This window comes from Pristiophorus japonicus, chromosome 9 (assembly GCF_044704955.1).
Source record: "Pristiophorus japonicus isolate sPriJap1 chromosome 9, sPriJap1.hap1, whole genome shotgun sequence".
Classification (NCBI taxonomy): Eukaryota; Metazoa; Chordata; class Chondrichthyes; family Pristiophoridae; genus Pristiophorus; species Pristiophorus japonicus.
The window spans coordinates 203356012-203380222 of NC_091985.1; the positions used below are offsets into that span (position 1 = coordinate 203356012).

General features: G+C 45.1%; 1 pseudogene; it reads right to left on the bottom strand.

Moving 5' to 3' along the window:
• Positions 1-1486: 1486 nt before the first annotated feature.
• Positions 1487-24211, bottom strand: part of LOC139274067 (zinc finger protein 850-like) — a 113603-nt pseudogene continuing 90878 nt past the window's right edge.

Below are 24211 nucleotides of genomic sequence, written 5' to 3' on the forward strand. Positions count from 1 at the left end.
TAAAGTAAATGTTGGTCCCTTAGAGGACGAGACTGGAGAATTAATAATTGGGAACTTGGAAATGGCAGATTTTAAACAAATATTTTGTATCAGTCTTTACGGTAGAGGACACCAAAAAAATCCCAACAGTTGATAATCAAGGCACTATTGCAGTGGGGGGGGCAGGGGGCGGGAGAGCGGGGAGGAATAACTTAAAACAAACACTATCACTAGAGATAAGGTACTAAGCAAACTAATGGGACTAAAGGTGGATAAGTCCCCTGGACCTGATGACATGCATCCTAGGATTTTAAACGAAGTGGCTGCAGATAGTGGCTGCATTGGTTGTAATCTACCAAAATTCCCTGAATTCTGGAGAGGTCCCAGCGGACTGGAAAAGTGCAAATATAACACCCTTATTCAAGAAAGGAGGGAGTCAGAAGGCAGGAAACTATAGACCAGTTAGCCTACCATCTGTCATTGGGAAAATACTGGAGTCCATCATTAAGGAAGTAGTAGCAGGACATTTAGAAAATCATAAAGCAGTCACGCAGTCAGCATGGTTTTATGAAAGGGAAATCATTTTTGACAAATTTGCTGGAGTTGTTTGGGGATGTAACAAGCAGAGTAGATAAAGGGGAACCAGTTGATGTCGTATATTTGCATTTCCAGAAAGCATTCGATAAGGTGCCACACAAAAGGTTACTGCACAAGTTAAAAGCTCACGGGGCTGGGGGTAACATATTAGCGTAAATAGAGGATTGGCTAACTAACAAAAAGTTGGGATAAATGGGTCATTCTCAGATTGGCAAACTGTAACTAGTGGGGTGCCGCAGGGATCAGTGCTGGGGCCTCAACTATTTACAATTTATATTAATGACTTGGATGAAGGAACCGAGTGTAATGCAGCCAAATTTGCTGGTGATACAAAGATAGGTGGGAAAGCAAGTTGTGAGGAGGACGCAAAGAATCTACAAAGGGATATAGATAGGCTCAGTGAGTGGGCAAAAATCTGGCAGATGGACTATAATTTGGTAAAATGTCAGGTTACCTCCTTTGGTAGGAAAACTAAAAAAGCAAATTATTTAAATGGAACAATTACAAAATGCTGTAGTACAGAGGGATGTGGGGGTTCTTGTACATGAAACTCAAAAGGTTAGCAGGAAGTAATCAGGAAGGCAAATGGAATGCTGGCCTTTATTGCAAGGGGGATGGAGTGTAAAAGTAGGGAAGTCCTGCTACAAAACTGTACAGGGCGTTGGTAAGACCACACCTGGAGTACTGCACACTGGTTTGGTCTGGACTTGTCTACATTCCTGTGCCGAGGGGATTGCTACACCAGACGGGAAGGGCAATATTTGGGGACACTGATTCCCCACCAATTCCCATTGCCCTTCTTTCTGGTGGATAATGGAGGGCCACCAATTCCCATTGCCCTTCTTTCTGGTGGATAATGGAGGGGCCACTGTGTGTAATGTGCAAGTCAGTAAGAATTGTTAACAAGCTCTTTGTAATTGGAGATTTTATTCAGTGGAAACTTTCACACACTATTGTAGATTTTGAACCAAAGATCAATTGAGGATTAAAGTAAAAGTTCATAATTTTATTGCACACTAAATTTCTGTTGAGAGTCGCTGAATTAAGGGGAAAGATAACACACAGCGTTTCTTAAAATGGACACTGCAAACCCGAGAACACCATCAGCAATATATCCAGAATATTAAAGTCCAGCCCAGTTATAGGGTTATCAGCAGAAACAAACCCCAAATGTCAGAATGGACATGGTTCAGTCGAGATGTGATTAACAGCAGCAATAACAGCAGATTCCAACCCCTGCAGTCACTTGTGAACTCGCTGGTGTGTCAGCAGGTTGTATGACCGAGCGAATCGCTTCCCACACTCAGAGCAGGTGAACGGCCTCTCTCCAGTGTGAACTCGCTGATGTGTCAGCAGGGTGGATGACTGAGTGAATCGCTTCCCACACTCAGAGCAGGTGAACGGCCTCTCCCCAGTGTGAAATTGCTGGTGTCTCATCAGGTTGGATGACTGAGTGAATCCCTTCCCACACTCAGAGCAGGTGAATGGCCTCTCCCCAGTGTGAACTCGCTGGTGAGCTACAAGCTGGGATGAACAAATGAATCCCTTTCCACACTCAGAGCAGGTGAATGGTCTCTCCCCAGTGTGAACTCGCTGGTGTTTCAGCAGGTCGCATGACTGAGTGAATCCCTTCCCACACTCAGAGCAGGTGAACGGCCTCTCCCCAGTGTGAACTCGCTGATGAGTTACAAGGTGCGATGATGTAATGAATCCCTTTCCACATTCAGAGCAGGTGAATGGCCTCTCCCTAGTGTGAACTCGCTGGTGAGTTACAAGGTTGGATGAATCAGTGAAACCCTTCCCACACTCAGAGCAGGTGAATGGCCTCTCCCCAGTGTGAACTCGCTGGTGAGTTACAAGTTGGGATGACCGAGTGAATCCTTTCCCACACACAAGGCAGGTGAACGGCCTCTCCCCTGTGTAATTGCGTCGATGAATTTCCAGCTCAGACGGTGATCTGAATACCTTCTCACAATCACCACATTTCCACGGTTTCTCCATGGTGCGAGTATCCTTGTGACTCTCCATGGTTGGACAATCAGTTGAAGCCTCGCCCACACACACAACACATTTACAGTTTCTCCGTGGTTTGAATGGTGCGATGTTTTTTCAGGCTGTGTAACTGGCTAAAGCTCTTTCCACAGACAGTGCACTGGAACATTCACTCGAGTGTGTTAGTCTCGATACTTTTCCAGTCACACAGATATTTGAAATCTATTCCCACAGACAGAACAGACAAGCATTTCTCCTTCCACTTTCAAAGCCCGATGATATTCAGGTCCTGATGAAACGATTGACTCCGTCAGATCTTGACACGATGTATGGTCTGAAAATCTCCCCTCCTGTAAAAGGAGATAACAAAACTCATCACTGTCAGTACAAGACAGAAATTCAAAATAGACAAATCTAGTTTCCATGGAACTTTCTTTCCTCTCTTGTTCTTCCAAAGCTGTAAATCCCTGTCCCACACATTGATCCTCCTGCTGTGCTGAAATCCAAACCCATCACACATTTCGGAAGGAAAAGGAGGTGGGCTAGCACTGTTAATAAAGGATGGGATCAGTGCGTTACTGAGAAACGATATTGGCTCAGAGGATCAAGATGTTGAAACAGTTTGGGTGGAGATAAGGAATAATAAGGGGAAAAAGTTGCCGGTGTGCTTAGTGCATAGGCCCCCTAACAGTAGCTGCACTGTTGGACGGAGTATAAATCAAGAAATAATGGAAGCTTGTAATAAAGGAATGGCAATAATTATGGGTGATTTTAACCTTCATATTGATTGGACGAAGCAAATTGGTCAGGGAAGCCTTGAGGAAGAGTGAATCCAGGATAGTTTCCTTGAACAGTACATTGCGGAACCAACCAGGGAGTGAGCTATCTTAGAACTAGTACTGTGTAATGAGGCAGGATTAATAAATGACCTTGTAGTAAAAGATTCTCGAGGAATGAGTGACCATAATATGTTGAATTTCAAATTCAGTTGGAGGGTGAGAAAGTTGGTTCTCAAACCAGGGTCCGAAGCTTAAATAAAGGGGACTACAAAGGTATGAGAGCAGAGTTGGCTAAAGTGGACTAGGAAAATAGACTAAAGAATGGGACGATTGATGAGCTATGGCAGACATTTAAGGAGATATTTCATAACTCGCAACTAAAATATATCCCAATGAGAAGGAAAGACTGCAAGAAAAGGGATAACCATCCATGGCTAACTAAACAAATAAGGGATGGTATTAAAATGGAGAACAGGGAAATGGCAGCGACGTTGAACAAATATTTTGTATCAGTCTTCACGCTAGAAGACACTAAATACATCCCAATAGTGGATAATCAAAGGACTATAGGTAGGGAGGAACTTAATACAATCACCATTACTAATGAAGTAGTATTAAGTAAAATAATGGGACGAAAGGTGGACAAGTCCCTTGGACCTGACGCCTTACATCCTGGGGTCTTAAGAGAAGTGGCTCCAGAGATAGTGGATGCATTGGTTGTAATCTACCAAAATTCCCTGGATTCTGCCGCGGTCCCAGCAGATTGGAAAACCACAAATGTAACACCCCTATTTAAAAAAGGAGGCAGACAAAAGCAAGAAACTATAGACCAGTTAGCCTAAGATCTGTCATTGGGAAAATGCTGGAGTCCATCGTTAAGGAAGCAGTAGCAGGACATTTGGAAAAGCAAGATTCAATCAAGCAGAGTCAACATGGTTTTATGAAAGGGAAATCATGTTTGACAAATTTGCTGGAGTTCTTTGAGGATATAACGAGCAGGGTGGATAAGGGGGAACCAGTGGATGTGGTGTATTTGGATTTCTAGAAGGCATTCGATAAGGTGCCATATAAAAGGTTACTGCACAAGATAAAAGCTCATGGGGTTGGGGGCAATATCTTAGCATGGATAGAGGATTGGCTAACTGACAGAAAACGGAGTCAGGATAAATGGGTCATTTTCCGATTGGCAAACAGTAACTAGTGGGGTGCCGCAGGGATCAGTGCTAGGCCCCAACTATTTACAATCTATATTAATGACTTGGATGAAGGGACCGAGTGTAATATAGCCAAGTTGCTGATGATACAAAGATGGGTGGATCAGCAAATTGTGAAGCGGACACAAAAATCTGCAAAGGGATATAGACAGGCTAAGTGAGTGGGCAAAAATTTGGCAGATGGAGTATAATGTGGGAAAATGTGAGGTTATCCACTTTGGCAGAAATAATAGAAAAGCAAATTATAATTTAAATGGAGAAAAATTGCAAAATGCTGCAGTACAGAGAAACCTGGAGTTCCTTGTGCATAAAACATAAAAAGATAGTATGAAGGTACAGCAAGTAACCAGGAAGGCAAATGGAATGTTGATGTTTATTGCAAGTGGGATAGAGTATGAAAGCAAAGAAGTCCTGCACCAAGTGTACAGAGTATTGGTGAGGCCACACCTGGAGTACTGCTTGGAGGCTGTTCATAGAAGGTTCACTACATTAATTCCAGAGATGAGGCATTTGAATTATGAACATAGGTTGAGCCTATACACATTGGAGTTTAGAAGAATGAGGGGTGATCTTATTGAAACATATAAGATAATGAGGGGGCTTGACAAGGCGGATGCAGAGAGGATGTTTCCACTCACAGGGGAAACTAAAACTAGGGGACATAGTCTCAGAATAAGGGGCCGCCTATTTAAAACTGAGATGAGGTGGCGTTTATTCTCTCAGAGGGTTGTAAATCTGTGGAATTCTGTGCCCCAGAGAGCTGTGGAGGCTGGGTCATTGAATATATTTAAGGTGGAGATAGACATATTTTTGAGCGATAAGGGAGTAAAGGGTTATGGAGAGCAGGCAGGGAAGTGGAGTTGAGTCCATCATCAGATCAGCCATGATCTTATTGAACGGCAGAGCAGGCTCGAGGGGCCAAATGGTCTACACCTGCTCCTATTTCTTATATTCTGGAGTGTTTCTCCTCCACTACCAGTTTTCACCACCAATTCTGGCTGTGTTCAGTTCTACACTCACTGGACCCCCTCCCCTCCCCTGAAGGTGCTGACTCTGGCTGGGTTCAGTTCTACACTCACTGGTTCCCCTTCCCTGAAGGTGCTGACTCTGGCTGGGATCCTGAAACCCCGCCGACACATTGTTCTTTCACAAAGATGGCCACGCATGCGCTCTACTGCTCGGTGAATCACGATGGCGGCGCAGAAACCTGCAGCTGTCCTTTACAAAGATGGCGACCGTCAGTTTGGGCCTGTTACCGCGAAAACGCCCCAGAGCTGCAAATTCGAGACCTGTTGTTTCTTAGTCCGGGTTGGCGACCTGCAGCAGGTGTTTATAAAGCCCACCTGTCGAGCACGTTGCTCCCCTTATCCCGCTGATTCAAATTCGACTCCAAACTACATGTCAGACCTTCGCCCGCTCACAGCCCGCGTCCCCGCTGATCAAAGTCACACTGCGCATGCTCCACATACAGCCCACGCCTGCGCACTGGGCTTCCCCCAGTGAGACGACCTCCTGACGTAACAGAAAAGCGGCGATGTTTAAAATAGAAAAGCAACCTGGCATTTGTTGATTTTATAATAAAATGCTAAAACGGAGAATGGTATCATGAAAATAAATTGACTGCTGCAAACTTTTCATGAATTAATCGCGGTTTTTAAAGGTCTCTCCACAGTTGCCAGGGGCGACGCGTCAGGTTCGCCAGCCGCCGAGCACAGACGCCGGAGGTGGGGTTTACCAGGGGCGACAGCGAGGCTGGGCCGGGGGACAACGTCGTCGCGGGAGAGAGGCGCAACTGTGGGTTCCGCTGGTGGGCGGGGCCACAGGGGGAGGGGCTACAGGAGGAGGGGTTACAGGGGGAGTGGGATAGAAGGGAGGGATTACAGGAGGAGTGGTTACAGGGGGAGGGGGATAGAGGGGAGGGGTTACAGGGGAAGGGGTTTCAGGGCCGGGCTATAGGGGGAGGGGCTACAGGAGGAGGGGTTACGGGGAGGAGCTACAGGGGGAGGGGGATAGAGGGGGAGGGGTGACAGGGATGCAACTCCTTGTTAATACCATCCCCTTCAGTCCCAACCGACCTGGGGAGGCCTCACAGTTTCACTTCTGGTCTGTGCTGAGTTAAGGGGCGAAGGCCGCAATTAGCAGAGACCGGTTGGGCCGAATGGCCTGTTTCTGTGCTGTGCCATGTTGTGAGAGGGCGGGTAAATGGAGCTGAGGGCGTGCTCTGATTGCGGGATCTTTCTATGCTTGCAATCAGAACAATAAAAAGCGGAACAGATCGAGGCCGCGGGCTATAGGAGGGATCGGAGGTCCCGTCCCACTCCTGCCTCCGCCTGGCAGAAAGGTCATCACCCCTGACCAAACAAAGGTTTGCCCGCTTGGGTCACCCTGACCCCGCCCCCTCAGCCCAGCAAGACAGCAACGCACGTACTGGCGGAGGGGAAGGAGAGGGTACGCCTGGAACCTGTCCACACAGCGCTCGCAGGGAAGGCCCAGCCTCCATCCCCGACCCAGTGCTGAATTAACCTGATCTTGGCTAGTATGCAGGAATAGGGACATGATTGGAGCTTGATATCCCTGCGCTGGGGGGCAGGGGTTTGAAAATCAGCCAGGATCGCAGCTCCTTCTCGCTATCCAACGGTCGAATAATTCAAGAGCAGGGAGGTTATGCTTGAACTGTGTAAAACACTAGTTAAGCCACAGCTAGAATACTGCGATCAGTTCTGGTCACCACATTACAGGAAAGATGTGATTGCACTGGAGAGGGTACAGAGGAGATTTAAGCGGACGTTGCCTGGACTGGAGAATTTTAGCTATGAGGAATGATTGGATAGGCTGGGTTTGCTTCCTTTGTAACAAAGGAGGCTGAGAGGAGACTTTTCTGCGGTGTATAAAATTAAGAGGGGCCTCGATAGAGTGAATAGGATGGAGCTATTTCCCTTAGCAGAGGGGTCAACAACCATTCGGCATAGATTTACAGTAATTGGTATGAGGGTTAGAGGGGATTTGCAGGGAAATTTCTTCAACCAGCAGTTGGAGGGGGTCTGGAACTCACTGCCTGAAAGGGTGGTAGAGGCAGAAACCCTCACCACATTTAAAAAATGCTTGGATGTGCACTTGAAGTCCCGTAACCTACAGGGCTACGGACCAAGAGTTGAAAAATGACATTTAGCTGAATAGCTCTTTGTCGGCCTGCGTGGACACGATGTAGCAAAATGAATTCCTTCTATGTTGTAAATTTCTATGATTCTATGACCCTTGAGGGGGTAAGCGTGAATGGACCATTTGCATAGAGCCTGCACGCGGGAGAGACAGTGTTTAGGGTTGGTTGTGAAGCCCCTCACAGCAGAATAGCTCATCAGCAAAACCTTACATCTCAGTGTGGGAGTCATTGTCTCGATAAGGAGATCTTGGAGCATTATTGGAGAACACCGGGAGTTAGTTGAAGGAAGACATTTATTGCTGACTCCTCTGTGACACCAGTCTCTATCTGATCTTTTACAGATATCAGGCTCGATGTCACTCCCGTTTCCTTGTGCCCAGCCCAGGCTCACAGCCAGTAGAGGGTTCCCCCAACATCTGGGGTGAGTTCACCTCAGTCACCAAGTAAGTAAATACCGACACACTCCCCAGGGACTCCCTGTAAAGACCAACACACTCCACAGGAACTCCCTGGAAATACTGACACACTCCCAGGGACTCCCTGTGATACTTACACACTCCCCGGGGACACCCTGCAAAAACTGGCACATTCCCAGGGACCCACTGAAAATACCGACATACCCCTTGGGACCCCGTGTAAACACAGACACTCCCATGGACCCCCTGTTTATACAGACACACTTGTGGGGACCTCCTGTAAAAACTGACACACTCCCCGGGGACCCCTTGTAAACACTGACACACTCCCAGGGAACCCCTGTAAATACAGACACACGATTGGCGGTCCTTGTAAATATGGGCTCACTCACTTGGATCCCCTGTTATTACTGACCCACTCCTGGGTTCTCGCTGTAAACACTGACACACTGCCGGGAACTCCCACTAAAAACCGACACACTCCCGGGGATCCCCTGTAAATACAGACAAACTCCCTGGGACACCCCTTGTAGACACTGATACATTCCTTGGGGATCCCCTGTATTGGTCCAAGTCAGCATGGATTTATGAAAAGGAAATCATGCTTGACAAATCTTCTAGAATTTTTTGAGGATGTAACTAGTAAAGTGGACAAGGGAGAACCAGTGGATGTAGTGTATTTGGACTTTCAAAAGGCTTTTGACAAGTTCCCACACAACAGATTAGTATGCAAAATTAAGGCACATGCTATTGGGGGTAATGTATTGATGTGGATAGAGAACTGGTTGGCAGACAGGAAGCAAAGAGTAGGAATAAATGGGTCCTTTTCAGAATGGCAGACAGTGACTAGTGGGGTGCCACAGGGTTCAGTGCTGGGACCCCAGCTATTTACAATATACATTAAAGATTTAGACAAAGGAATTGAATGTAATATCTCCAGGTTTGCAGATGTCACTAAGCTGGGTGGCACTGCGGGCTTCGAGGAGGATGCTATGAGGCTGCAGGGGGACTTGGACAGGTTAGGTGAATGGGCAAATGCATGGCAGATGCAGTATAACGTAGATTGTGAGGTTATCCACTTTGGTTGCAAAAACAGGAAGGCAGATTATTATCGTAATGGTGACAGATTAGTAAAAGGGGAGGTGCAATGAGATCTGGGTGTCATGGTACATCAATCATTGAAGGTAGGCATGCAGGTGCAGCAGGCAGTAAAGAAGGAAAATGGCATACTGACCTTCATAGCGAGGGGATTTGAGTATAGGAGCTAGGAGGTCTTACTGCAGTTGTACAGGGCCTTGGTGAGACCACACCTTGAGTATTGTGTGCAGTTTTGGTCTCCTAATCTGAGGAAGGACATTCTTGCTATTGAGGGAGTGCAGCGAAGGTTCACCAGACTGATTCCCGGGATGGCAGGACTGACATAGAAGAAAGTCTGGATTGACTAGGCTTATATTCACTGGAATTTAGAAGAATGAGAGGGGATCTCATAGAAACTTATAACATTCTGATGGGATTGGACATGTTAGTTGCAGGAAGAATATTCCCAATGTTGGGGAAGTCCAGAACCAGAGGTCACAGTCTAAGGATAAGGGATAAGCCATTTCGGACCAAGGTGAGGAGAAACTTCTTCACTCAGAGAATTGTGAACCTGTGGAATTCTCTACCACGGAATGTTGTTGAGGCCAGTTCATTAGATATATTCCCTTTCATAAATCCATGCTGACTTGGACCGATCCTGTCACTACTTTCCAAATGCGCTGCTATTACATCTTTAATGATTGATTCCAACAATTTTCCCCGCCACCGATGTCATGCTAACTGGTCTAAAGTTCCCTGTTTTCTCTCCCTCCTTTTTTAAAAAGTGGGGTTACATTAGCTACCCTCCAATCCATTGGAACTGCTCCAGAGTCTATAGAATGTTGAAAATGACCACCAATGCATCCACTATTTCTAGGGCCACTTCTTTAAATACTCTGGGATGCAGACTATCAGGCCCTGGGGATTTATCAGTCTGACGCACTCTCGGGGATCCCCTGTAAATATTGACACACTTTCGGGGACCACCTTTTAATACTGACATACTCCCAGGGATCCAATCATTTGACAGCGAGCATTCCTTACCGGAAAAACATCGACTTTTCCTGATCAGGTGATCTAGCCATTCCTCCAAGATCAATAAGCTTCTTGAAACGTTCAGGTTAAGCATTTGATGATTTATTGAGCGTACAGATCATGCAGTAGCTCTTCAAAATACACTCAAAAAATGGGGCTTACAAACACACCCAATGGTCAGGAGCTCAAAGGCATTACAGTTCTGGGCTCAGTATTCAGACCCTACAAACCCTTGTAATCCAAATCCTCGTTCTCATCTGCCACTTTCTAAGCTGCAGGTTTCCTTGTCCAAATGTCCATCACTGGAAGCTACAACTGTCCTGACCATGTTGTGCTCACCTCTGCAGGTCTCCACCTTTGGCTTTCCACTTCCTCCGGAATAAAACTCCATATCAGGAGAATCTCACTGGACCCGCCCCTTACCAACTTTGGTTAATAAAGCTGGTGCCCTTACTTATTTACACTGGGCTCATGAGCTCGGTATAACTCCTTTACATCATCGTCTTATCCAACTAATTCTTCCCACTCTAGAGAAACCCTAATTAAAATGATGATATCTACCCAGAGGTTCTCCTTTTGCCAGGACTATCTGTTGCCCTTGCACCCATTATCAGCGCTGATAGCTCCCTGAAGCTCAGAAGCCTCTGCACAATGGTAGGTCTTTCCTGATATTCCCTCATTGAGCAGGAGGTCACCTCATGTTGAAACAGGCCAGAGCTAGATGGTCAGTCTCAGTTCAGCAATCCAGTGGTCACTACTTAAAAATGTGATGGTATTTCCCACAGCAAATGCTCAAAGCTCCCACGCCCTTGCAGTGTGAAGAGGAATCAATCGCGATACAAGAATAGCACACGTCTAGTTGGAGATTAACCCTTTGCTGAGCGTTTTCTTGGGTTAAACAAGGCGACGGTCAGGCAGAGCCAGAATTGTGCGAGACTGTCACACACATGGAGACGGGATCACGGGCACTGGCTGACACGCTCGGTCACTTTCATTCTGGCGGAGAGCCCACATCCGAGCAGTCAACATCCTCCGGTTTCAAATCAAACTCCTTGTTCGAACATTGTCCCTGAAACATCTTCTTCAGCTGCATCGCAGACAGGATAAAGGATGAGTGTTGGAGCAAGGATGGGAGAGAGCGAGACATAGAGAGAGCGAGACAGAGAGGAAACGAGACAGAGAGAGCGAGACAGAGAGAGAGAGAGAGACAGACAGACAGACAGAGAGAGAGAGCGAGACAGACAGAGAGAGAGAGAGGGAGACAGACAGAGAGAGAGAGCGAGACAGAGAGAGCAAGACAGAGAAAGAGAGAGAGAGAGAGTGAGACAGAGAGAGCGAGACAAAGAGACAGAGAGAGAGAGACAGAGACAATGTGAGAGAGACAGGCAGTCAATGAGAGACGGAGACAATGAGAGAGAGAGTGAGTCAATGAGAAAGGGAGAAAGACAGAGATATAATCAGTGACTAAAGGCTAACAAGTCCCTTGGACCTGATGCCTTACATGCTAGGGTCTTTAGAGAAGTGGCTGCAGAGATAGTGGATGTATTGGTTGTAATCTACCAAAATTCCATGGATTCTGCCGCAGTCCCAGCAGATTGGAAAACTGCAAATGTAACGCCTCTATTTAAAAAAGGAGGCAGAAAAAAAGCAGGAAACTATAGACCAGTTAGCCTAACATCCGTCGTTGGGAAAATGCTGGAGTCCATTATTAAGGAAGCAGTAGCGGGACATTTGGAAAAGTATAATTCAATCAAGCAGAGTCAGCATGGTTTTATGAAAGGGAAATCATGTTTGATAAATTTGCTGGAGTTCTTTGAGGATGTAACGAGCAGGGTGGATAAGGGGAAACCAGTGGATGTGATGTATTTGGATTTCCAGAAGGCATTCGATAAGGTGCCACATAAAAGTTTACTGCACAAGAAAAAAGCTCACAGGGTTGGGGGTAATATATTCGCATTGATAGACGATTGGTTAACTATCAGAAAACAGAATCGGGATAAATGGGTCATTTTCTGGTTGGCAAGCAGTGACAAGTGGGGTGCCGCAGGGATCGGTGCTGAGTCCTCAACTATTTACAATCTATATTAATAACTTTGATGAAGGGACCGAGTATAATGTAGCCAAGTTTGCTGATGATAAAAAGATGGGTGGGAAAGCAAATTGTGAGGAGGACACAAAAAATTTGTAAAGGGATATAGACAGGCTAAGTGATTGGGCAAAAATTTGGCAGATGGAGTATAACATGAGAACATGTGAGGTTATCCACTTTGGCAGAAATAATAGAAAAGCAAATTATAATTTAAATGGAGAAAATTGCAAAGTGCTGCAGTACAGAGAGACCTGGGGGTCCTTGTGCATGAAACACAAAACGTTAGTTTGATGGTACAGCAAGTAATCAGGGAGGCAAATGGAATGTTGGCCTTTATTGCAAGGGAATAAAAGCAGAGAAGTCCTGCTACAACTGTACAGGGTATTGGTGAGGCCACACCTGGAGTATTGCGTACAGTTTTGGCCTCCGTATTTAAGGAAGGATATACTTGCATTGGAAGCTGTTCAGAGAAGGTTCACTAGGTTGATTCCGGAGATGAAGGTTTGACTTATCAGGATAGGTTGAGTAGGTTGAGACTATACACATTGGAGTTCAGAAGAATGAGAAGTGATCTTATTGAAACATAAGATAATGAGGGGGCTCGACAAGGTGGGTGCAGAGAGGATCTTCCCACATAAGGGAAACTAAAACTAGGGGACATAGTCTTAGAATAAGGGGCTGCCCATTTAAATCTGAGATGAGGAGAAATTTTTTCTCTCAGAGGGTTGTAAATCTGTGGAATTCTCTGCCCCAGAGAGCTGTGGAGGCTGGGCCATTGAATAAATTTAAGGTGGAGATTGACAGATATTATAGCGATAAGGGAAGAAAGGGATATGGGGAGCGGGCAGGGAAGTGGAGCTGAGTCCATGATCAGATCAGCCATGATCTTATTAAATGGTGGAGCAGGCTCGAGGGGCCAAGTAGCCTACTCTTGCTCCTATTTCTTGTGTTTCTTGTACCTGGTTCGAGGGGCTAAAGGCATCATCCTGTCCCTATCAAACAGGGTCAATAGGCTGAATGAGCTACTGCTGATCTCATGTTACAAGCTCGATGGGCTGAATGGTCTTGGTTTCTTCCTGTGTGGCACATGGGAGTGGCTGAATGGCTGACTCCTGTTCCCATAACACTGCTTCGAGGAGCTGATTGGCGTGCTCCTCTTCCTATGTGTCAGGCTCAGGGGATGCATGGCTTTCTCCTGTTTTTTTATTTGTTCACGGGATGTGGGCGTCGCTGGCAAGGTCAGCATTTATTGCCGATCACTAATTGCCCTTGAGAAGATGGTGGTGAGCCACCTTCTTGAACCGCAGCAGTCTGTGTGGTGATTGTACTCCCACAGTGCTGTTAGGGAGGGAGTTCCAGGATTTTGACCCAGCAACAATGAAGGAATGGCGATATGCTTCCAAATCAGGATGGTGTGTGACTTGGAGGGGAACATGGAGCTGTGCTCAGGCATTCTTTGCGTATCGATGTTTTAACCAATTTCTTATCAAAAGTTAATTGGGCCAGTGTCTATATATGGTCTTCAACAAAATCACCTTGTTTAATTGGTTCTCGTGGTCAAAATACCATTGGCATTCAAAACCAGAGCTAGCATGTGGCCACTCCTGTCTCCAGTAATTTCCTCATCAATGCCTGCTTGTCCATGTTATCTTGTTTATAAATTCGTTCATCTCCTCAGAACCTGTCTTATTTATGCTCCTGTATTCAAACTGTTAGCTTTGATGAAGCTGACTCCAATTAATACTTTGTTATTATAATAATGTGACCTTGGCTCTCAGCTTGTGTTAGTTTGTTATTTGAACCTAGTTAAAACTGAGTTCTGCATACATTCAAGAAGCGCCTAACATTCCAATGCCCACAGATAATCATGGGTAAGATTAATTTGGTCAATGACTAAAAATTTAATATTTATTTATGAATCTCTAATACCAATGTTTTGTACAATTCCAAGGTCCCTTTGTTCCTCGACACTTCTCAGTATCCTACCATTTGATGTATATTCCCTTTCCTTGTTAGCCCTCCCCAAATGCGTTACCTCACACTTCTCTGGATTAAATTCCATTTGCCACTGTTCTGCCCACGCTGTCCACAGCTTTCTTCTTCATTATCAACCACACAGCCGATTTTAGTGTCATCTGCAAACTTCTTAATCATACCCCCTATATTCAAGTCTAGATCATTGATGAAGATCACAAAAAGCAAGGATCCTAGTACTGAGCCCTGCAGAACCCCACTAGAAACATCCTTCCAGTCGCAAAAACATCCATCAACCATTACCCTTTGCTCCCTGCCTCTGAGCCAATTTTGGATCCAATTTGCCACTTTGCCCTGGATTCCATGGGCTTTTACTGTTGTGACCAGTCTGCCATGTGGGACCTTTTTAAAAGCTTTGCTAAAATCCATATACACTATATCATACGCTTTACCTTCATCGGCACTCCTGGTGACCTCCTCAAAAAATTCAATCAAGCTAGTCAGACACGACTTCCCCTTAACAAATCCATGCTGACTGTCCTTGATTAATCCGTGTCTTTCTAAGTGAAGATTTATCCCGTCCCTCAGGATTTTGCTGGGTTAAAAACCCCGCCATTGAAAGACCACATTAGTGAATTGAACAGGATTTACTGTGATTGCACTGAGCACTGAACCATGTTCATTCTGGCAGTTATGGTTTGTTTCTACTGATCTTAATAACCCCAATAACTGGACTGGTGATTAATATTCTGTATAAATGTTGAATGTGTTCCAAATACATAGTGCGTTTAATATTTGATTTCTCCATGATAAGAGGAGACTAATTGATGTTCTGTTACCAACTGTTACATTTTGGGCCTTTTCTTACTCTAGATTATTTCAGTTCTCCTCTCGTTCGCCTTCAACCATATCAAATCCCAAGCCTGTTCTGTTTGAGAACACGGCTTGTAGGAGACATAGTCTGAACTGTTATGTCTCACTTTACACTCATCTGAAATTACTTTGAACTACCCCTTTATAGTACCTTCTTGTATCAGATTTGAAATCTGTTATTATCTGTATCATTTAACACTTTTTGTATCCGGATTTGTAAAAGTTCTCCACACATATTGCATGTAATTGCCTTTGAAATGTATGATATTTGTCATTCTCATTACTAATTTTGATGGTTTCGTTGGTTTAATCTCTTGTTACTAACATACATTGCACTATTTCTTTAAACATGATAATTGGTTCAAACATTTCCTTTATCAGGTCTTTGGCTCAATTGAGCCCTGTCAATAATCTTTGGTTGGGGATAGGATTAGTGTTTAGTGGCTGGGGTTAAGGATGGGTTTTGAGGCTGGTGTCAGAAGCTGGGGTTCGGGTTACAATGTTAGGCTTATGAGATAGTGATTAGAATTACAAACCACTATTAACAACGCCCGTGTCACTAGATGCCTCCTTTTTCATTTGTTGTTTTTTAACCTCATACAGGTAAAGCGCAAAACAACCTTATGAATTGTTCATTCAAGGAATCTTCGTTCTGGCCTGAGTCCGATCTGCTGCCTTTTTTCACACTTCTACATTTCCCACAGAAAAGACATCAGGGACAGGAGGGGAAATAATGTTTTATAGAATCCAGAATTGTCTGTTCTGAATTTCTATCCTGTATTTAAAGTAACAACTTTTGTAACCACCATTTCCAGGGTATTAGAAGGGGAGGATCTGCAGCAGGGAAGCTCAAAACAAACATTACGTCAAAATTTGACAGATTCAACCTGAAGAATCAATAGTGTAAATGTGGGGACTGGATCCGGATTCGGTTGCCCGTCTGAGGTGATAACATATCAGGGAGAGGCCGTTTATCAGCTGAGTGTGGAAAGAGATTCACTCGCTCATCTCACCAAATGACACTCTGGCATGTTCATAATGGGCAGAATCCATTCACTGCTCTGTACGTGGAAAACGATGAAATCGACTACACCCATTTACTGACACACCAACAGAGTCACACCGGGAAGAGACCGTTTAGATATTTCACATGTGGAAAGGTAGTCACTCCGTTGTCCCAACTGTTTACACTCCAGATTATCCACATTGAGAACATTTGCTTTAAATGTGAGAAAAACTTTCAAAGTTCAAAGCAGCTGATGCACGATCACCGCACTGATACTGGAGAGAAGCTGTTTCAATACCCACTGTATGGAAATAAATTCACCCCACCTGCTGAGACGCTAGTGGCTGGAGGGGTTATTAATCACATCCAGAACTGACCCGTGGCAGAGTGCCCGTTCATTTGGGGTTTTTTGTGTATGATTTATTAGTTTTCACTCAATCAGATCACAGAAAATCAATCCCCATTCACTAACTGGGGTTTTCAATGGCGGGACTGTGACCCAGCATAGCCCGCGGGGGAGAATGTACCCTATTCGCACTGCACAGGCACAGGACCAGGTGGTTTTTGGAGCATGCACAGTGTCACTTTGATCAGAGCCGGACGAAGAATGGAAACGGGAAGAGCCGGAGACGCAGGTGAGTAGCTCACACGGCGGGTATGCTTCATGAAGACCTGGTATAGGCCGCAAACCCTGACGAAGAACTTCCAGGTCCCGCGTTAGCAGCTCCGGGGATTTATTCCTGGTGACAGGCCCAGGCTGACGGCCGCCAGCTTTGTAAAGCACAGCGGAAGGTTTCTGCACCACCATCGTGATGCACTGAGTAGCAGAGCGCATATGCGGCCATGTTTGTACAGGGACCATTAGTAGGCAGGGCTTCAGCGTCCCAGTGAATGTGGAACTGAACCGAGCCACCGTTCGGGGAGGAAAGAGAAGGAAACCAGTGAGTATAGAACTGAAATTCACTGCCACTTCTCTTCCAGTTACTTCACTGCCACTTCTCTTCTAGTTGCTTAGTGTAATTTCAGGGGTGGACAGTGAGGGGAACCAGTGAGTGTAGAACTGAACCCAGCCAGAGTCAGCATCTTCAGGGGTGGAGAGTTAGGGGAACCAGTGATTGTAGAACTGAACCCAGCCAGAGTCAATACCTTCACGGGAGGAGAGGGAGGGGATTCAGTTAGTGCAGAATTGAACCCAGCCAAGGTCAGCATCTCCGGGGGTGGGGGGGACCAGTGAATGTGGAAATGAACCCAGCCAGAGTCAGCACCTTCACGGGAGGAGAGGGAAACCAGTGAGTGCAGAATTGAACCCAGCCAGAGTAAGCATTTCCAGGGGAGAGAGGGAGGGGAACCAGTGAGTGTAGAACTGCACCCAGCCAGAGTCAGCAATTTCAGGGGTGGACAGTGAGGGGAACCAGTGAGTGTAGAACGGAACCCAGCCAGAGTCAGCATCTTCAGGGGTGGAGAGTTAGGGGAACCAGTGATTGTAGCACTGAACCCAACCAGACTTGGTGCAGGATAAACAGTCTTGAGCTGTGCGATGTGTTTGGATTTCAGCACAGGGCGGAGGGGCAATGTGTGGGATGGTGATTTACAGGTTTAGAGAAACAGGAAAGAATGATACATAGAAATTAGAATGGTCTGTTCTGAATTTCTGTCCTTTACTTACAGTGATGAGTTTTGTCATCTCCTTTTACAAGGTATTAGAAGGGAAGATTTACAGACGGGAAACTCAAACAAAACATCACGTCAAGATCTGACAGATTCTCTCGATTCCTCAGGACCTGAATTTCATCGGCCTTTGACTGTGGAAGGAGAATTGTTTGTTCTGTCTGTGGGAAAAGATTTCAAACATCATTGTGACTGGAAAAGCATTGCTACGCACATGCCCGACTGAGAGTGTTCCAGTGCACTGACTGAAAAGAGCTTTAACCAGTTACACAGCCTGAAAAACATCACACCATTCACAGCGGGGAGAAACCATACATGTGTTCTGTGTGTGGACGAGGCTTCAACTGATCGTCCAACCTGGAGGGACAACTGATCGTCCAACCTGGAGGGACACAAGGACACCCGCACCATGGAGAATCCGTGGAAATGTGAGGACTGTGGGAAAGGATTCAGTTACCCATCTGAACTGGAAATTCATCAGCGCATTCACACTGGGGAGTGGCCGTTCACCTGCTCTGAGTGTGGGAAGGGATTCACTTGTTCATCCAACCTGCTGATACACGAGTGAGTTCACACTGGGAAGAGGCCATTCACCTGTGCTGAGTGTGGGAAGGGATTCACTTGTTCATCCACCCTGTTGACACACCAGCGAGTTCACACTGGAGAGAGGCCATTCACCTGCTCTGAGTGTGGGAAGGAATTCACTAAATCATCCAATCTGCTGATACACCAGCGAGTTCACACTGGGGAGAGGCCGTTCACCTGCTTTGAGTGTGGGAAGGGATTCATTTCTTCATCCCACCGTCTAAATCACCAGCGAGTTCACACTGGGGAGAGACCGTTCACTTGCTGAGTGTGGGAAGGGATTCACTTGTTCATCCAACCTGCTGATACACGAGTGAGTTCACACTGGGAAGAGGCCATTCACCTGTGCTGAGTGTGGGAAGGGATTCACTTGTTCATCCACCCTGTTGACACACCAGCGAGTTCACACTGGAGAGAGGCCATTCACCTGCTCTGAGTGTGGGAAGGAATTCACTAAATCATCCAATCTGCTGATACACCAGCGAGTTCACACTGGGGAGAGGCCGTTCACCTGCTTTGAGTGTGGGAAGGGATTCATTTCTTCATCCCACCTTCTAAATCACCAGCGAGTTCACACTGGGGAGAGACCGTTCACTTGCTGAGTGTGGGAAGGGATTCACTCAGTCATCTGACCTGCAGAAATACCAGCGAGTGCACACTGGGGAGAGGCCGTTCATATGCTCCGTGTGTGAGAAGGGATTCACTCAATCATCCCACCTGCTGAAACATCAGTGAGTTCACACCGGGAGAGGCTGTTCACCTGCTCTGAGTGTGGGAAGTTATTCACTCAGTTATCCAACCTGCTGATTCACCAGTGAATTCAGACTGGGGAGAAGTTATTTACCTGCTCTAAGTGTGGAAAGGGATTTGCTCAGTCACCCTACCTGCTGAGACACCAACAAGTTCACAAGTGATTGCAAGGGTTACATTCTGCTGTTATTGCTGCTGTTAATCTCATCCCGACTGAATCATCTTCATTCTGACAGTGGATTTTGTTTCTGCTGATATTAATAACCCCTGTAACTGGGCTGGAGTTTAATATTTTGATATTTCAAATAACAGTCTGTTGATATTTGATGTCTCCATGATGAGAGGAGACAAATTGTTGTCCTATTACCAACTGCTCCATTTTGGGGCCTTTTCTCCTTCCTAACTAGATTATTTCAGTTCTCATACCTTTGGTTACTCTTATGGACAAGTTCCAGCTCCCCATACCTTCCAGTGTGCCGCTCCTAGCCTTGGTATCCAGGGAAGGTCTCAGTAACAAGCCTAGGATCACAAAACCCAGTCCTATCTGCACAGGAGAAAGTCTGTTATCTAACTCCTCGAATAGGCAAAATAGAGAATGATCCCAACTCTAAGAACATCTAGAATCTGTTGTAAATATCTTCCAAATCCTTACTGGTACAATCTGTCAATTGAAGTGAATGGAAGATGAGAGCGGTGAGGGAACTTGGATTTTTTCATCATAGAATGTTTAGATTCAAAATATTACATTAGGATAAGAAAAGACTAAAGACCAGTGGTTTGTGCTTGCCACAGGAAGGCCACAGTGTTTTTATGTGCTTCTAACGTTGTTGATGTATGTTGAAGAAAATGTAGACTTGTGTCTCTGGACTATGCCGTATCCAGAGACTACCATATTGGGCAATGCCCAATTATTGGGATAAATTATTATAAAATTGAATTGTTATAGAATGGAAAAGTAGTGAAGTTATGCTAAGCTTACATCAAACCTTGGTTAGAACACAGAGGGTGCAAAGAAGATTTACAAGTATGATACCAGAAATGAGAGTGTATACCTATCAGGAAAGGATAGGCAAGCTGGGTCTCTTTTCTCTTGAAAAAAGAAGGCTGAGTGGTGACCTAATAGAGGGCTTTAACATTATGAATGATTTTGATAGACTAAATACAGAGAGAGTGTTTCCACTTATGGGAAAGAGCATAATTAGAGGCCATAAATATAAGATAATCACCAAGAAATCAAATAGGGAATTCAGAAGAAACTTCTTTACCCAGAGAGTAGTGAGAATGTGGAATTCACTACCACAGGGAGTGGTTGAAGCGAATAGTATAGATGCATTTAAGGGGAGGCTAGACAAGCATATGAGGGAACAGGGAATAGAGGATTGTGCTGATAGAGTTAGATGAGGAAAGACAGGAGGAGGCTCGAGTGGAGTGTAAATGCCGGCATGAACTGGTTGGGCCGAATGGTATGTTTCTGTGCCGTATATCCTACGTAATCCTAAAGTAAAATACTGCAGATGCTGAAATCTGGAATAAAAACAAAATGCTGGCTATCTCAGCAGGTCAGGCAGCATCTGTGGAGAGAAAGCAGAGTCTCGGGTCGATGACCCTTCATCAGAACTGGAGTGTTTGGAAAGAACAGTTTCTTAACAAGCGCTGAAAGGAGGAGGGGAAGAAAGAAAAAAGGGAAGGTCTGTGATAGGTTGGAAGACAGGAGAGATTAGAGAAACAGAATGGATGATGGCCCAAATTCAAATGGCAATGCCAGGAGTTAGAAAAACATGAGTCAAGATAGGGTGTGAATGGCAGGATAATGACCAACTACCATTAGAGACAAGGAGAAAAAAAGAAACAGGCTGAGGGGGGGCGGGGGGGGGGGGGGGGCGGGTGCGCGGAAAGAGAGCCAAAGGTTGGCTCTGAAATTTTTGAACTCGATGTTGAGTCCCGAAGGCTGTGAAGTGCCTAAACGAAAGATGAGGTGCTGTTCCTCGAGTTTGCATTGAGCTTCATTGGAACAGTGTAGGAACCGAGTATGGAGAGGTCAGAGTGGGAATGGAGTGGAGAATTAAAGTAACAGGCGACCGGAAGCTCGGTCACACTTGCGGACTGAACAGAGGTGCTCCACAAAGCAGTCACCCAATCTACGCTGTAGAGGAGACCACATCGTGAGCAGTGAATACAGTATACTAAATTGAAAGAAGTACAAGTAAATCGCTGTTTCACCTGGAAGGAGTGTTTGGGACCCTGGATAGTGGAAAAGGAGGAGATAAAAGGGCAGGTGTTGCATCTCCTGTGGTTGCATTGAAAGGTGCCGTGGGAAGGGGAGGGGTGCTAGGGGTGACTGTGGAATGGACCAGGGTGTCGCGGGGGAATGGTCCCTTTGGAATGCTGAGAGGGGAGGGGAGGGGAAGATGTGATTGGTGGTAGGACCTATCACAGACCTTCCCTTTTGTTCTTTCCCTCCCTCCCCCTTTCAGTGCTTGTTAAGAATCTGTTCTTTCCGAACACTCTCCAGGTCTGACGAAGAGTCATCGACCCGAAACGTTAACTCTGCTTCCTCTCCTATGTAATCCTATTTTTCAAGACACATTGGTCGAAGGGGAAGATAAATAGCTTGCATCCAAATGTAATTGTTACTTTTGTCTTCTTTGTAAAATCACAAAGTCTGGGCATAATTTTTTGTAAAATTAAAATTGATGATATAAATTGATAAGAGTTGCTGGTCAAGCACATGGGAAGGGAAATTTAGCTGAAATTTAAGGGGATAATCAAGTTTTATTTTTGAAAAGGTCCAGTCTATGTGGTTCCGTCCAAACTATGTATTCAGGAAGAAGTTTTGGGGGGGAAGGTTGTTGTGTTAAAGGTAACTAACATCCTTCATCTTGCAGACTGACGTGCTCTCTAGCATATTTTGGGGAATAAAAGGTCCAAGAAGAGGTTCGTTTAAATAAAATTAAATAAACAAAATGGGTTGAAACTTGGAGCAAGTGGGAATGTTTGATCTATATTTTAACATATTATGATAATATTGTATTAGACAGTAAAGTTCCTCTGGGGCCCAGTGAACACTCCATAAAATTGAATGAGAGGACATGAGTGAGGATATAAGATGAAACCAGGAAAATTACACCATCAAATGGGAATTTTTAAAAATCATTGATATTTGGTGAATTGGCATAAATCACCTGGGTGCAATCTAATGTTAATGTAAATTCTTGTGAAAGTCAGAGAAGTGTGGTAAATTGATAAGCTTTCTCTTGGGGTGTTTGTCTCATTGCCTATACTGAACAATAAGGAAACTGAATTTGATAGCTTGGCCATTACCCGAGACATCGGGACCATGCAAAGGGAGATGAGCAAAGATCTGCAGACACCCTACGATCTTTTGATAAGATCACCTGAAAGCCCGAGAATGGCTTGGATCAGATGTTATGGCATGATATTAAGATACTCGTGTGTGTGTGTGTGTGTGTGTGTGAACAAACGAGTCTCAGACGTGCTCAGTTATCGACAACAGCACAACATGAAATGGCTACTGTGGCTCAGGTGAGACAGATTTTTAAACCATTCTCCAGAGAGAAACCAACTTTGAAATAATCAGGATAGAGTTAAACACATTGCTACCTGCCAGAGGCATTAATATTAAAAGTAAAGAGCATGCTGATCAAATTAGGATTTCCTTACAGCGAGAATGGTCAACAGTTTCAAGGCCTCCACTAAGTACTGAACAAAGAAAGCTTGTAGGGAGGCCAAAAACAAAAAATATCAGTCTGTCTTTGTCTGGACAAAGTGGCCATGGCTGTATAAAAATCAGCTACAAGCTGAAGGTGGGAGACAAGGAGGCCATACCTAACAGGTTCCATATCAAAGCATGGATCCAAGTGAGTGGTGTATTTGGACTTCCACAAGGCATTTGTTAAGGCGCCACATAAAAGGTTATTGCACAAGATAAAAGTTCATGGGGTTGGGGGTAATATATTAGCATGGATAGAGGATTGGTTAACTAACAGAAAACAGAGAGTTAGGATAAATGGTTCATTCTCGGGTTGGCAAACAGTGACTAGTGGGATACCGCAGGGATCAGTGCTGGGACACCAACTATTTACAATCTATATTAACGACCTGGATGAAGGGACCGAGTGTAATGTAACCAAGTTTTATGGTGATACAAAGATGGGAGGAAAAGCAATGTGTGAAGAGGATACAAACAATCTGCAAAAGGACATAGATAGGCTAAGTGAGTGGGCAAAAGTTTGGCAGATGGGGTATAATGTTGGAAAGCGTGAGGTCATGTACTTTGGAAGAAAAAAAATCAAAGAGCAAGTTATTATTTAAATGGAGAAAAATTGCAAAGTGCTGCAGTACAGCGGGACCTGGGGGTGCTTGTGCATGAAACACAAAAGGTTAGTATGCAGGTACATAGAAACATAGAAAATAGGTGCAGGAGCAGGCCATTCAGCCCTTCTAGCCTGCACCGCCATTCAATGAGTTCATGGCTGAACATGAAACTTCAGTACCCCCTTCCTGCTTTCTCGCCATAACCCTTGATCCCCCGAGTGATCAGGAAGGCCAATGGAATCTTGGCCTTTATTGCAAAGGGGATGGAGTATCAAAGTAGGGAAGTCTTGCAACAGTTGTACAGGGTATAGGTGAGGCCACACCTGGAATACTGCATGCAGTTTTGGTTTCCATATTTACGAAAGGATATACTTGCTTTGGAGGCAGTTCAGAGAAGGTTCACAAGGTTGATTTCAGAGATGAGGGGGTTGACTTATGAGGAAAGGTTGAGTAGGTTGGTCCTCTACTCATTGGAATTCAGAAGAATGAGAGGTGATCTTATTGAAACATATAAGATTATGAGGGGGCTTGACAAGGTGGATGCAGAGAGGATGTTTCCACTGATAGGGAAGAATAGAACTAGAGGGCATAATCTTAGAATAAGGGGCCACCCATTTAAAACTGTGCTGAGGAAGAATTTCTTCTCTCAGAGGGTTGTAAAATAATATGGTAGAATTCTTTA